The sequence below is a fragment of the Loxodonta africana genome, chromosome 20 (assembly GCF_030014295.1).
Source record: "Loxodonta africana isolate mLoxAfr1 chromosome 20, mLoxAfr1.hap2, whole genome shotgun sequence".
NCBI lineage: Eukaryota > Metazoa > Chordata > Mammalia > Proboscidea > Elephantidae > Loxodonta > Loxodonta africana.
This window is the reverse complement of record NC_087361.1, coordinates 3338107-3352716: the sequence shown is the minus strand read 5'-3', so window position 1 is coordinate 3352716 and position 14610 is coordinate 3338107.

Below are 14610 nucleotides of genomic sequence, written 5' to 3'. Positions count from 1 at the left end.
ATCGACTAATTCTTTTTGGTATAATGACTCTGTGTATTCCTTCCATCTTCTTTTGGTGCTTCCTGCGTCGTTTAATATTTTCCGCATGGAATCTTTCACTATTGCAACTTGAGGCTTGAATTTTTTCTTCAGTTCTTTCAGCTTGAGAAATGCCAAGTGTGTTCTTCCCCTTTGGTTTCTATCTCCAGCTCTTTGCACATGTCATTATAATACTTTATCTTCGTGAGACGCCCTTTGAAGTCTTCTGTTCAGTTCTTTTACTTCATCAATTCTTCCTTTTGCTTTAGCTGCTCGACATTTGAGAGCAAGTTTCAGAGTCTCCTCTGACATCCATCTTGGTCTTTTCTTTCTTTCCTGTCTTTTCAGTGACCTCTTGCTTTCTTCATGGATGAAGTCCTTGATGTCATTCCACAACTCATCTGGTCTTCAATCGCTAGTGCTCAATGCATCGAATCTGTTCTTCAGATGGTCACTAAATTCAGGTGGGATGTACTCAAGGTCATATTTTGGCTCTCGTGGACTTGCCCTGATTTTCTTCAGTTTCAGTTTTTATGTATATATGTATTAAAATATATCTCTAAGTTTGTATGTAATGTTTCCAACCTCCAAAGGCAAATAAAGATAAGTTTTATAAAGGTACTGATAATAAAAAGGCAATGATAATGAAAACTAAAAAAAAAAAAAAAAAAAATGAGGTATTGAACTTTGGTCAGAACCAGCTTACAACAGTTGTTGGACTGGAACCCCATTGTATGTGGGGGGCTACCTGTAATCCTCTGCATTTATAAATGATTACTAATTTACTGTGGAGATAATTGGTTTCTGATTTGTTTGCATAAGCAGTTTTCAGTAACTGGCTGCTTAGTTTTGTGGATTTGAAGATTCTGCTTAACAGAGACAGGCGCTTGTTCTGGGCCACCTTCACTGCTGCATGTGTGTTTATACACCTACAGATTCCAAGAGTCCTTTTGGGAATCTGCATTTGGAGCCAACACCCCAGGCGTTTCCATGTGTCCTAAAGTTTGAAAACCCCTGGTGTTGTGGGAAATGGCTTTCTCAGACAGATCTAGGTTTGAATGTTTGAATTCCACCTCTGATATATATTATGTTATCATGAACAAATTACTGAACTATTTTAAACCAATTCCTCTTTTGTAAAATGGAGAAAAGACTACTTGTCTGAAAGAATGAACTTTTTTTATCTTCTTTCCCCAAATTAGTAAACCTTTTGTTAGTCATTTAACCTGTTTATTCCTTGATGATAAAATCCTTACAGGTTTTTTATCTTTAACTCTTCTGATTAAATATGTCCTACTTCCAATCAGTGTCATGTAGCCCCAGAATTTTGAGTAGTAAGTTTATTATGTAAGAATATTATATGACCAAGATATTTGGTTGATCTGTTTGAACAATAAAAACTTTAAAAACTCTTAATGCTGCCTAGCAGGGTTGAACAATGCCTGGCAGTAATCTAGGAGGCGGAGAGTTTTAAAGGTACTAGTACAGATGTTATCTCCAATTGGGGACAAAGACACTGAGGAAGGGATTTGTCCAAGGAGCAGTAGGACCATGGTTCCTACCTAGATTTCTGACATCAAAATTTGTGTTCTCTCTCTATAACACTATGCTGCCTTAAAAAAAAGAAGAAGATGAAGGAAGAAAGAAAAGAAAACTTACTACTTGAAAATCATCAGGTTGTTTCTTTGGGAAATGCAGAAGAAAAGCAAGATTAGAATAGTTTTATCACAAGTAGACACCCTTCTAAATTCAGCATGAAGCCAGAATTATAGTGTTCTTACATCAAGGTATTTGATCAGTACTTTAGAAGGGAAAAGTATAGATGTTTCCTTCCACCTTTTCCATTTCAAACGCCAAGTTGTTGACGTTCACTCAGAACATGTCTTCAGGTTTGTATCATTTTTTTTTAAAGCATTAAATTTTACACTCACTATTAGGATCCACTATGAGTTGGAATCGACTTGAAGGCAATGGGTTTTTTCTTAGGATCCCGGGAGCCCCAGTGGCGCAATGGTTAAGCACTCGACTGCTAACCAAAAGGTAGATGGTTCAAACACCAGCCATCCCTTGGGAGGAAGGTGCTTCCACAGAGGTTACGGCCTCGGAAGCCCTACGTGGCAGTTCTGTCCTGTCTTGGGGGGTTGCTCCGAGTCGGAGTCTGCTCAGTTACAAAGGATTTGTTTTTTATTAGGATTCCTATATCACAATAACACTTCTGCAGTGTGAATAATCTCTTTCTGTCAGTGTCCTATCTTAACAATGGTACCAGAAACAGTATCTTGGGCAACTTATTTCTCCCTTGAAACTGTAGTATCTGACAAAGTAGGGGAGAGGCTAATTACAAGCTGTGGTTATGAAGTTACGTATTATTTTAGTCCAAGAAAGACTTTGGTGCAATTCCAAGGACTCATAACAAAAGCCATTCCTCAGCAATTAAAAGTGGAACATTTTAACAGTAATTTCAGTTAAGAAAAATAGATTGTTTTAGTAAATTATAAACATATTCACAACATAATTGGATCATTACAAAATAAACTCAGAGGTTCAAAACCAATATAATTTATTGACTATATGTGTGTGTACTTTTTTAATAGCAAGAGTCTCTCACTACCCTCTGCCCAACTCTAAGAGTTTCTATGCTCCTTGAAGGCAAAACAACAGCACAAATCTTTTACAGGTCCCTATTTTTTTATAATCATGATCATCAGTGTTTATTGTATGCTTGTTATATGAGAGAACTGTTTTTCGTTCTGGGTATATCAAGAAGCATGGGACACAGTCTTTGGTCTGAAGGACCAAGCATCTCAACTTTTAAAAGATAACTAATAGTAAAAGGTAGCATACATTCACTGCCAAACCAGTCACACAGGCAGAGTTTGGACACTGTAAGCTGGGATAATCAGCTTTTCATGGAACATGGAGAAATGGAACTAGATCTGCTGATTCTCAGTCATGTGGAGATCTTACTTTAGGGCATTTTTCTTCCTGTACTCTCCATCTGGAAGAGCCTTCCCTAGAGTGCACATTTCACGGTCTGATGTGGTCTTCGAATGATACTGCACAGGTGTCTTCTATCTCATGTCATCACCTACTGCTAACAAGCCCACCCAATTCACCTCATAATTTCCAGATTTGTAATGTGCAATAGAATTCTTGACTTAAAGACTCTCAGAACTGGAAGAAATCTTAAAAGTCAGATAGTCCAGCTCTTCATGTAATGCCAGAATCCTGTTTGATACACCTGATGCATGTTATCTAACTTCTACTCAAAGAAGTGTAGTGATAGGCATTCTCCAGATCACAGGTCAGCACGTTCCATCGTTGTATAACCCTAATTAAGAACATTTTTTTTTTCTTGTCTTGAACCCAACAGAGTCACATAACCTTCACAGGTTGATGGCACTATCCAATTTTTGCTTTTTAGGACTATATGAAAGAAATCGTAAACCTTGTCCCTAAGACAGTTTTTTTATATCAGCTGTGGAGAGACAGCTATCATGACCCCTTTCCTGTGCCTACTCCATAGTAAGGATCCCCAGGCTCATTACTTAGCATCCTGGTTCTTCAGTTGGTCAATAAATCCATAAATATTGACAACTCCTCATTATCTCCCTCTCATTCATAACCAAATCAGAGGTCTACTGGTATTCACCCCAATAGATTCTGTCATTGAGCCCTTTAGAGTTCCATTTATTGTGAAATACTGAGGTTACTTAATATGCAACTATCTGGATGAATCTCAAATTAATTATACTGATTAAAAGAAATCAGACAAAAGTGTATTCTGTCCATTTGTATAAAATTCTTTAAAAAGCGAATTTGTCTATAGTGACAGAAAGCAGATAAGTGGTTGCCTGGGGAGAGGGAGGGAATGGGGAGAGACAGGATAGAGTGGTTACAAAGAGGCACAAAGAAACATTTTGGGAGGGTGACAGATATGTTCATTATCTTAATTGGGTGATGGTTTCGTGGATGTACACATATGTCGAATGTATGAAATTTTATATTTTAAATACTTGCAGTTTATTCCTTAATAATTATAGCAGTTTATTACTTAATAATTATACCTCACTTACTTTGGATATGTCATCAGGAAAAAGCAATCTCTAGAAAAGAACCATGTTTGGTAGAGGGTCAATAAAAACAAGGGAAACCCTCAATGAGATGGATTGACATGATAAATGCAACAATGAATTTAAACATACCAACTATCATAAAGATGGCACAGGACCGGGCAACATTTCACTCTGTCATACATAAGGTTGTCATCAGTTGGAGTCAATTCAGTAACAACAGCATAACTCAATGAAGCTGTTAAAAAAAAAAAAAACACTAAATTTTACAGAACCCACTGCCATAAGGTTGATTCCAACTCATAGCGACCCTATAGAACAGAATAGAACTGCCCCATAGAGTTTCCAAGGAGTGCCTCGTGGATTCAAAGCGCCGGCCTTTTGGTTTGCAGCCATAGCTCTTAACCACTACTCCACCAGGGTTTCCACATTTTACATAGGAGAATGATTATTGCATCCCAAGTTTGCATTATTCAAACCAATCAAAGACGTGGAGATGAAGTCCTCTCTAAGACCATTACCAGCTGGCTCAGATCTTTGCTTCTCTAGTTTTCTACTCATACTCAGATAGGGTCACTACACGTCGAAACTGGGTTTGGTATTTTCTTTTAGTTTCTACTAGTTCCATTCCCAGAAAGCTTTGGGTTTGAATGCTTTCCCACATTCTGCTCTGATGATATGGAAATACAATCATCCTGTTTCTGCCCATCCCTCCTGAAGCTGCATCTGCCTGCTCGATTGAATAGTATCTCCCAGGAGCACGAAGGCAGGGGCAGTGGTCCACGGGAAGGCGACGGCGGTGTTATAAAGTATGGGCTTTGGAGTTGCATAGAAAACGTTAACTAGCTACATCACCTTGGGTCAATCGCTTCACCTCTCTGAACCTCAGTTTTCTCATTTTAAGAGTATTTAACAATTCTTACCTAACAGGGTTGTCTAGAAGATTACATTTGTCAAGGTAAATATAAAACAATGTAACAAGACCTGGCACAGAGCAAGCACTCACTAATGTGTGCTGCTTTCTGCTGAGGTTTGCAGCCCTCTCCTTAAGCCACTTGTTGTACATATCCCCATGACCACGCTGTCTGTGCCCTAGCAGAAGCCTCAGCTGTAAATAAAGTTCTAAGCTAGCATATCCCATCACCATGCTCTCTGCACCCTAGCAGGAGCCTCGGCTGTAAGTTCTAAGCTAGCATATCCCTGTGACCACGCTCTCTGTACCCTAGCAGAAGTTTAAGGTTCTAAGCTAGCATAGCTCCATCACCTCAGCTGTAAACTGTAAATAAAGTTCTAAGTTTGTTAGTCTTAAGCTTGGCTACACGTTAGAGTCACGTGGGGAGATCAAAAAACAAAACTACAAAAAACTGATGCCTGGGTTCCACCTCCAGAGATTTTGATTAAATCTGTCTGGGGCACTGCTAGGCATTGGGATAGTTAAAAGCTTCCCATGAGGTTTTAATATGCAGCCAAACCTGTGAAGTGCTCTTCTAATTCTTGTCAAAGTATAACGTGCATTGAATCACTGAAGATCTTGTTAAAATTCGGATTCAGTTGGCCTGGGGTGGGGTCTGAGATTCCGCAGCTCTCATCAACTCACAGCCGATACTGATGCTGTTGGTCCTGGTATCACACTTTGAGGAAGAAGGCTAAGCCAAGGTAAGCCTCACAGTCACCTAGGCAATATTTAAAGCTGAAGCTTCCCAGATCAAGCCGGTGAGATGGGGCCCAGCCGGCCGCTGCACTTTGAGAGGTCAGCCAGGTGATTCTGATGGTTCTCTTGTTGAGAAATGCGGGTCTAGTCTGACCTTTTGCAGGTGAGGACACTGTATCCCCTAGAGGCTGAGAATCCTCCTTGCTGAGGTAAGTTTCTCTCAGCAAAGTTCATTAGTTAGCAAAATGTATTTCCAACCAGAGTATTTTCGTGTGTGCAGGTCCCCGTGTTGATTGGAAACTGCCATTTGTGGTGGGCATAGAGCATGACGGTTTCATTAACACACAGCTCAGAGCCTCTCTGCAGAGCAGCCTGGGTGATGAATGGGGTCCCGGGCTCTACTTGAAGCATTATCACATAATAGATCAGTTTTATGTCAAATGAACTGATGGTTTTATGGCCTTTCCATTCAATTTGATAGGCCCCTTGTCACAGGTTCTTTTTAATATGGCCAGAGGGCAATTTTGGTGGTGATGACATAGCGATTTATAAAACCTACTTCATGCATCAGCCACACATATGCAAATCAGAAATATTCTTTTCTGGGAAAAATGGTCATTGCCATCCTGTGGTAAAGAGGTGCATATTCAATGAGCAGGCATTCATTCAATGAGCAGATTGGAATTCACGTTTCTATATCCCATACGATCAAGCGATTAGCATCACACCAAGGAAATTGTCTCACGAGGCAGATTCCGCCCAAATGGAGGACTGCAGCATGTGAGCTGGATGCCAGCTTGACCCCACCGAACTGGAGCAAGGTGCCTGGGACTCAGCCAGAGGCACCAAAGCACCTGCCTGGATGGCCGAGGGGGAAGGCGGAAGCACCGGCCAGGTACCTTAATAAGGGAGCACCACAAGCAGGAGAAATGAAGCATTTTTTATCTCTTTGTTCCAGGACTGCTATATATAATTTAATACTTTCCACTGTATTTAGTCCCCAAAACATGCTGTGAGGTAGCATTATCTACATCTTAAAGATAAGAAAGCTAAAGTGAAATGACTCCAAGACTTGAACCGATGTCAGTCTGCCTCCAAAGCCCAGGCTATCTCTGCTTCACGACAATGTTGTCACAAAGCACTGCAGGTGAGGAGCACACCCTCAGGTCAGCTCGAGTGAATGATTTCACTGTGACATCAGCTCTGCTGAGACCCCACTGCCACTCCCAACGATTGTACCAGCCGCCTGCTTCTCTGTGCCCAGGCTTGAAGTTACAGAGAAACAGAGACCGTAAACACTAAGGCTACAGGTTGAGAGGTTACACGTCTACATATGTGTGTATAGATGTAGATGGAGATTTGTATGTATATACAGTGAAACCTGTGAGAGCCAGACCTCAATGGGAACTGCCTTGTTTTTCCAGAACTCCCAAGTTTCTCTCCTTTGACAAGGTGCAATCTCACCTCTTTTCTGTTACTTTCTATTAGTGGAAAATAGTTCAGTTTTCCTTCTCTGGCAGATTTCTGCCTTTCACAGGTTTTACTCTGTGTGTATGTGTGTGTGTGTGTGCGCGCGTGTGTGTGTATCCTTGACTGATTGATTAAATCAAACTTGTCAAATATTCTTAGCTGCTTCTGTGAGATAAAATTATAACCAAATTTAAAACTTCCTAGAAATAATTGGCAACAGAAAAAAATAAAATAAATCTGAGGCTATTTGTAAGGATATATTTTTTCCCGATATATTTGTGAAATTTGTTAGGGGGAGGCCCACAACATTTTCTGCATGGGGCTACTTAAGATCTTACACGTAAGAAAGAACCTGTTACTTTTTAAATAATAATTCACTTTTGCATAATTTTCAACATTTGTAAATCACTTTCACAAATATTAGGAGATGTTCACAACACTTCAGTGATGTCAGGCATTATTTGATCCATGTTTAAATGAGGAGATCAAAGCTCAGAGACTCAAAAATTGGGATCCCACTTTAAGCAATGGTCACACAGCCAGAATAATGAGGTCCCATAATCTAAATCTCACTCGTCAAGAAAATGTGTTCTTTAAAAACAATTTTTCTGTATTCCCAAATCTCCGTATCAAGCAGGGAAATAATTACTCCAATAATTAAGTAGTTGCAAAATACAATCTTTTTCCTCTTTGTTGTTATTGTTGTTAGGCGCCATCATGTTGGTTCGGACTCACAGCGACCCTATATACAACAGAATGAAACACGGCCAAGTCCTGTATGTACCATCCTCACAATCATGGTTATGTTTAAGCCCATTGTTGCAGCCACAGTGTCAAGCCATCTGGTTGAACATCTTCCTCTTTTTTGCTGACCATATATTTTACCAAGCATGATGTTCTTCTCTAAGACATGTCCAAAGTACAAGAGACAAAGTCTTGCCATTCTTGCTTCTAAGGAGCATTATGGATGTCCTTTTTCCAAGACAGATTTGTTCTTTCCATGGTATATTCAATATTTTTCACAAGCACAATAATTCCAAGACATCAATTTTTCTTCGGTGTTCCTTATTCATTGTCCAGCTTTCACATGCACATGCATATGAGGTGATTGAAAATATCATGGTTTGGATCAGGTGCACTTTAGTCCTCAAAGTGACATCTTTGCTTTTTAACACTTTAAAGAGGTCTTTTGCAGCAGATCTGCCGAATGCAATATGTCATTTGATTTCTGGACTGCTGTTTCTATGGGCATTGATTGTGGATCCAAGTAAAATGAAATCCTTGACAACTTCAATCTTTTCTTCGTTTTTCATGATGTTGCTTATTGGCCCAGTTGTGAGGATTTTTGTTTTCTTTTATGTTGAGGTATAATCCATACTGAAGGCTGTGGTCTGATCTTCATCAGTAAGTCCTCTTCACTTTCAACAAGCAAGGTTGTGTCATCTGCATATCACAGATTGTTAATGAGTCTTCCTCCAAACCTGATGCCATGCTCTTCTTCATATAATCCAACTTCTCGGATTATTTGTTCAGGATGCAGACTGAATAAGTGTGGTGAAAGGATACAACCCTGATGCACACCTTTCCTGATTTAAAACTACACAGTATACCCTTGTTCTATTAGAATGACTGCCTCTTGGTATACGTAAAGGTTTCGCATGTTCACGGTTAAGTGCTCTGGAATGCCCATTCTTCGAAATGTTATCCATAATCTGTTATGATCCACACAGTCAAATGCCTTTGCATAGTCAATAAAATACAGGTAAACTTTCTGGTACTCTCTGCTTTCAGTCAAGATCCATCTGACATCAGCAATCATATCCCTGGTTCCACATCCTCTTCTGAATCTGGCTGGAATCTCTGGCAGTTCCCTGTCGATGTACTGCTACAACTGTTTTTGAATTACTTTCAGCAAAGTTTTACTTGCATGTGATATTGATGATTTTTTTCATAATTTCTGCATTCTCTTGGATCACCTTTCTTTGGAATGGGCACAAGTATGGATTGCTTCCAGTTGGTTGACCAGGTAGCTGTCTGCCAGATTTCTTGGCACAGATAAGTGAGTGCTTCCAGCATTGCCTCCACTTGTTGAAACCTCTCAATTGGTATTCTGTCAATTTCTGGAACTTTGTTGTTCACCAATGCCTTCAGTGTAGCTTTGACTTCTTCCTTCAATACCATTGGTTCTTGAGCATATGCTACCTCCTGAAATGTTTGATTGTCGACTAAAAAATATATATATACATGAATACATACAGTCACTGTAACAAAAAAAAATTGGTTGATGTTCAACTTCCCTCTTTAGACCTAAGAAATTCGTTAACTAAGTTGTTTCATTAGAAACTTTCTACGTAATTTGATGTCCAGAATGTTGTCCTGAATTGGGTATTAAAATTCTCTCTTTTCTTCATTCCATTCTTTAAATCTAAAATCAAAGATAAATATTGAAAGATAGAAAAAAAGCTGGGGTACCTGATCTCCAAATTTAATCAGAAAATATACATAACGTAAACAAATGCCCCCTCCCCACCACACACACACAAAAAAACAAATGGAGAAGAGAGATCATGGGTCTGATTCTGCTGGCGGCCGAAGAGGGTGGGAGCAAAGAGGAGGTAGAGCTGTGAGGATTGGTTTTGGAGAACAAATTCTAGGCATTCCTTGATGTCAAGGATGTTTGGTGCTTTTATCATGTGGTCACTGGCTGCGATGGAATGAAAAGTGTTCTTAGTCATAGTATTTCTTTCCATTAACAATTATTTTTTTTTATTGTGCTTTAAGTGAAAGTTTACAGTTTACGTCAGTTTCTCACACAAAAAAACTTATACACACATTGTTATGTGACATTATTTGCTGTCCCTACAATATGACAGCACACTTCTCTCTACTCTGTATTTTCCGTGTCCATTCAACCAGCTCCTGTCCCCCTTTGCCTTCTCATCTCGCTTCCAGACAGGAGCTGCCCACATAGTCTCATGTGTCTACTTGAGCTAAGAAGCACACTTCTCACCAGTATAATTTTATGTCTTATTGTCCAGCCTAATCTTTGTCTGGAAAGTCTCTTCAGGAATGGTTTTAGTATTGGGCTAACAGAGAGTCTGGGGGCCATGACCTCTGGGGTTCCTCCTGTCTCATTCAGAACATTAAGTCTGGTCTTTTTATGAGAGCGTTTGAGGTCTGCATCCCACTTTTCTCCTGCTCCATCAGGGGTTCTCTGTTGTGTTGCCTGTCAGGGCAGTCATTGGTGGTAGCTGGGCGCCATCTAGTTTTTCTGGTCTCAGGCTGGAGCCTCTGGTTTATGTGGCCATATCTGTCTCTCAGGCTAAATATTTCCTTGTGCCTTTGGTGCTCTTCATTTTCCTTTGCTCCAGGTGGGTTGAGACTAATTGATGCATTTTAGATGGCCGCTTACTAACTTTTAAGACCCCAGACACCACTCACCAAAGCGGGATGCAGAACATTTTCTTAATACACTTTGTTATGCCAATTGACCTAGATGTCCCCTGAAACCATGGTCCGCAGACCCCTAACCCTGCTACTCTGTCCCTTGAAGTGTTTGGTTGTGTTCACAAAACTTCTTAGCTTTTGGTTTAGTCCAGTTTTACTGATTTCCCCTGTATTGTGTGTTGTCCTTCCCTTCACCTAAAATAATTCTTGTCTACTATCTAATTAGTGAATATCCCTCTCCCTCCCTCCTCACCCTCTTAACCATCAAAGAATGTTTTCTTCTGTGTTTAAACCTTTTCTTGAGTTCTTATAATAGTGGTCTCATACAATGTTTGTCCTTTTGCTACTGACTAATTTCACTCGGCATAATGCCTTCCAGATTTCTCCATGTTATGAGATGTTTCACAGATTCATTATTGTTCTTTATCGTTGGGTAATATTCCATTGAGTGAATATACCATAATTTGTTTATCCATTCATCTGTTGATGGGCACCTTCGATGTTTCCATCTTTCTGCTATTGTAAACAGTGCTGCAGTGAACATGGGTGAGCATTTATCTGTTGGTGTGAGGGCTCTTATTTCTCTGGGCTATATCCCGAGAAGTGGAATTGCTGAATCATTGGGTAGTTCTATTTCTAGCTTTAAAAAAAAAAAAAAGGTTTAAAAGGTTTTTAAGGAAGCACCAAATCAATTTCCAAAGTGGGTGTACTATTTTGCATTCCACCGACAGTGTATAAGTGTTCCAGTCTCTCCACAACCTCTCCAACATTTATTGTTTTGTGTTTTTTGCATTAATGGCAGCCTTGTTGGAATGAGATGGAATCTCATTGTAGTTTTGATTTGCATTTCTCTTTTGGCTAATGATCATGAGCATTTCCTCATGTATCTGTTAACCGCCTGAATGTCTTCTTTGGTGAAGTGCCTGTTCATATCCTTTGTCCATTTTTTAATTGGGTTGTCTTTTTGTTGTTGAGGTTTTACAGTAGATTTTAGAGATGAGATGCTGTTTGGATTTGTCATAGCCAAATTTTTTTTTTCCAATTCTGTAAGTTGTCTTTTTACTCTTTTGGTGAAGCCTTTGGAGGAGCACAAGTGTTTGATTTTTAGGAGCTCCCAATTATCTAGTTTCTCTTCTGGTATTTGTGCATTGTTAGTAATGTTTTGTATATTGTTTATGCAATATATTAGGGCTCCTAACATTGTCTCCATTTTTTTCTCCATGATCTTTATCATTTTAGATTTTATATTTAGGTCTTTGATCCATTTTGAGTTAGTTTTTGTGCATGGTGTGAGGTATGGGTTTTGTTTCAGTTTTTTTTGCTGATGGCTATCCAGTTATACCAGCACCATTTGTCAAAGAGACTGTCTTTTTCTCATTTAATGGACTTTGGGCCTTTGTCAAATATCAGCTGCTCATAGGTGGATGAATTTCTCTCTGGATTCTCAGTTCTGTTCCATTGGTCTGTTTATCTGTTGTTGTACCAGTACCAGGCTGTTTTGACTACTGTGGCGATATAATAGGTTCTAAAATCAGGTAGTGTGAGGCCTCACACTTTGTTCTTTTTCAGTAATGCTTTACTTATCCAGGCCTCTTCCCTTTCCATATGAAGTTAGTGGTTTGTTTCTCCATCTCATTAAAAGATGCCATTGGAATTTGGATTGGAATTGTATTGTATCTATAGGTAGCTTTGGGTAGAATAGGTGTTTTCACAACGTTTAGTCTTCCTATCCATGAGCAAGGTATGTTTTTCCACTTATGTGGGTCTCTTTGGTTTCTTGCAGTAGTGTCTTGTAGTTTTCTTTGTATAGGTCTTTTATGTCTCTGGTTAGATTTATTCCTAAATATTTTATCTTCTTGGGGGCTACTGTAAATGGTATTGATTTGGTGATCTCCTCTTCGATGCTCTCTTTGTTGGTGTAGAGGACTCTGACTGATTTTTATATGTTTATCTTATGACCTGATACTTTGCTAAAATCCTCCCTTAGTTCCAGAAGTTTTCTTGTGAATTCTTTGGGGTTTTCTGTGTATAAGATCATATCATCTGCAAATAGAGATACTTTTACTTCTTCCTCACCAATTCGGAAGCCTTTCATTTCTTTTTCAGCCTAATTGCTCTGCACAATGTTGAATAAGAGTGGTGATAAAGGGCATTCTTGTCTGGTTCTAGTTCTTAAGGGAAATGCTTTCAGGCCCTCTCCTTTTAGGATGATGTTGGCTGTTGTCTTTGTATAAACTCCCTTTATTAAGTCGTAGTATTTCTTTAAGGGGGTCAGTGCAAGCTGTGTAGACAGAGGGGCAATATTATGTGCAGCAGACAAGAAAGAAGGAAAACTTCTCAGGCAGTGGAGTGGTCTTGAGCCTGGGAAGAGGGTGACCGTGTGACTTCTCTAGGTTGTGGTGCTGGAAACCACATTGCAGATGTGCTAGGAACAATCTGGAATCTACCTTGGTAACTAGAAACCATGAGTCACTTGGGAATATAGAGAAGTTGCAGGAGGCACAAACCTTCTAGCCTTCCTTCTCTGGCCATTTTCAGCCTAAGGGATGGAAAATAATTATGTTATTTATAATAATGGTTCATTTAAGCCAGGTATTACATGGGTTTTCTAATTTGAGCCTCACAACATATTTATAAATTGGAATAATTATCCCATTTTACAGATGAGGAAAGAGGCTGAGACAGGTAGAGAAACTTTCTCCAATGTTACTCATACAGCAGGTTGTAGAAGTGCCATCAGACAGTTCTGAAGTTGGAGACTAAACCAGAGAAATACTCATTTACTATTTTTTCTATGTAATCCTCTTTTATCACAGGCTGGTAGCCAAGGAGATATCTGTTAGATAAATAGACACCCTCTTGATTGGCAAAGACAAATAGACAACTTTATCTATACACAGATGGCTCGTAGTAATTACAAAGCATAATATTAAATAGGTATGAGCACCAGGTAGATCTAGCTAGATGAGGAGGCTACAAATAAGAGCAGATGATATCTGTAGGTGCATCTACACGTTGAATACCTGCATTCTCATTGCAGAGAAAAGTCACTGGAGACTTCTCCCAACCTCTGGTCAACCTTCATTGTGACCCTGTCCACCTACTTCTTATACTCACAGGATTTGCTGTTACTGCAGTGCTTACCTGACCCCCTGCTCATGTGAGTTTCAGGGGATCAGGTTCCAAGTGTACAGCAGGTTAGGGAGAGGCAGGAGAACTGGTTTCTATTTTCTGGCCAATGCACCTCAAACACAGCCAACACACCTATCTGTCAGTGGAGGCTTGTGTGTTGCTATGATGCTGAACAGGTTTCAGCAGAGCTTCCAAAATAAGACAGATGAAGAAGAAAGGACCGGTGATCTAGTTTTGAAAAATCAGCCAATGAAAACTCTATGGATCGCAAAGGTCCAGTCTCATTGTATATGGGGCCACCGTAAGTTGGGGACCTACTCCATGGCTCCTAATAGCAATGACAACAGAAGGGGAATAGAAGAACGAAAGGGAAGTAGAAGAAGGAAGGGAGGGAAAGAAGAGTCAGAGAGGAAGAGAAGAACCCAATTCTTCTAAAACTCTGAAAGAATCAAGGGACAAAATTCAACCCTTTTTAATAATTCTTAATGGATATCCCTGCTTAATTTATCTTTAAAAAAAAAAAAAAAATCATTTCTAGGTCATGAAGGCAAGTGGCGGGTTCTTCTCATTTGCTTGCTCCAGTGAGCCTATAGGATAGAGTAGAACTGCCCCATGGGGTTTCCAAGGAGTGGCTGATGGATTCCAACTGTCAACCTTTTGTAACTCTTAACTACTGTGCCACCAGGGCTCTGTAACTCCATTGCAAGCAAAAAAAAAAAAAAAAAAAAATGTGTTTAGTAAGAGGCAAAAACTCTCATTTTCTTTTAAATAAGAATAACAGGGACAATTTAACTTTTCACCAATAACTGGAAAATCCTT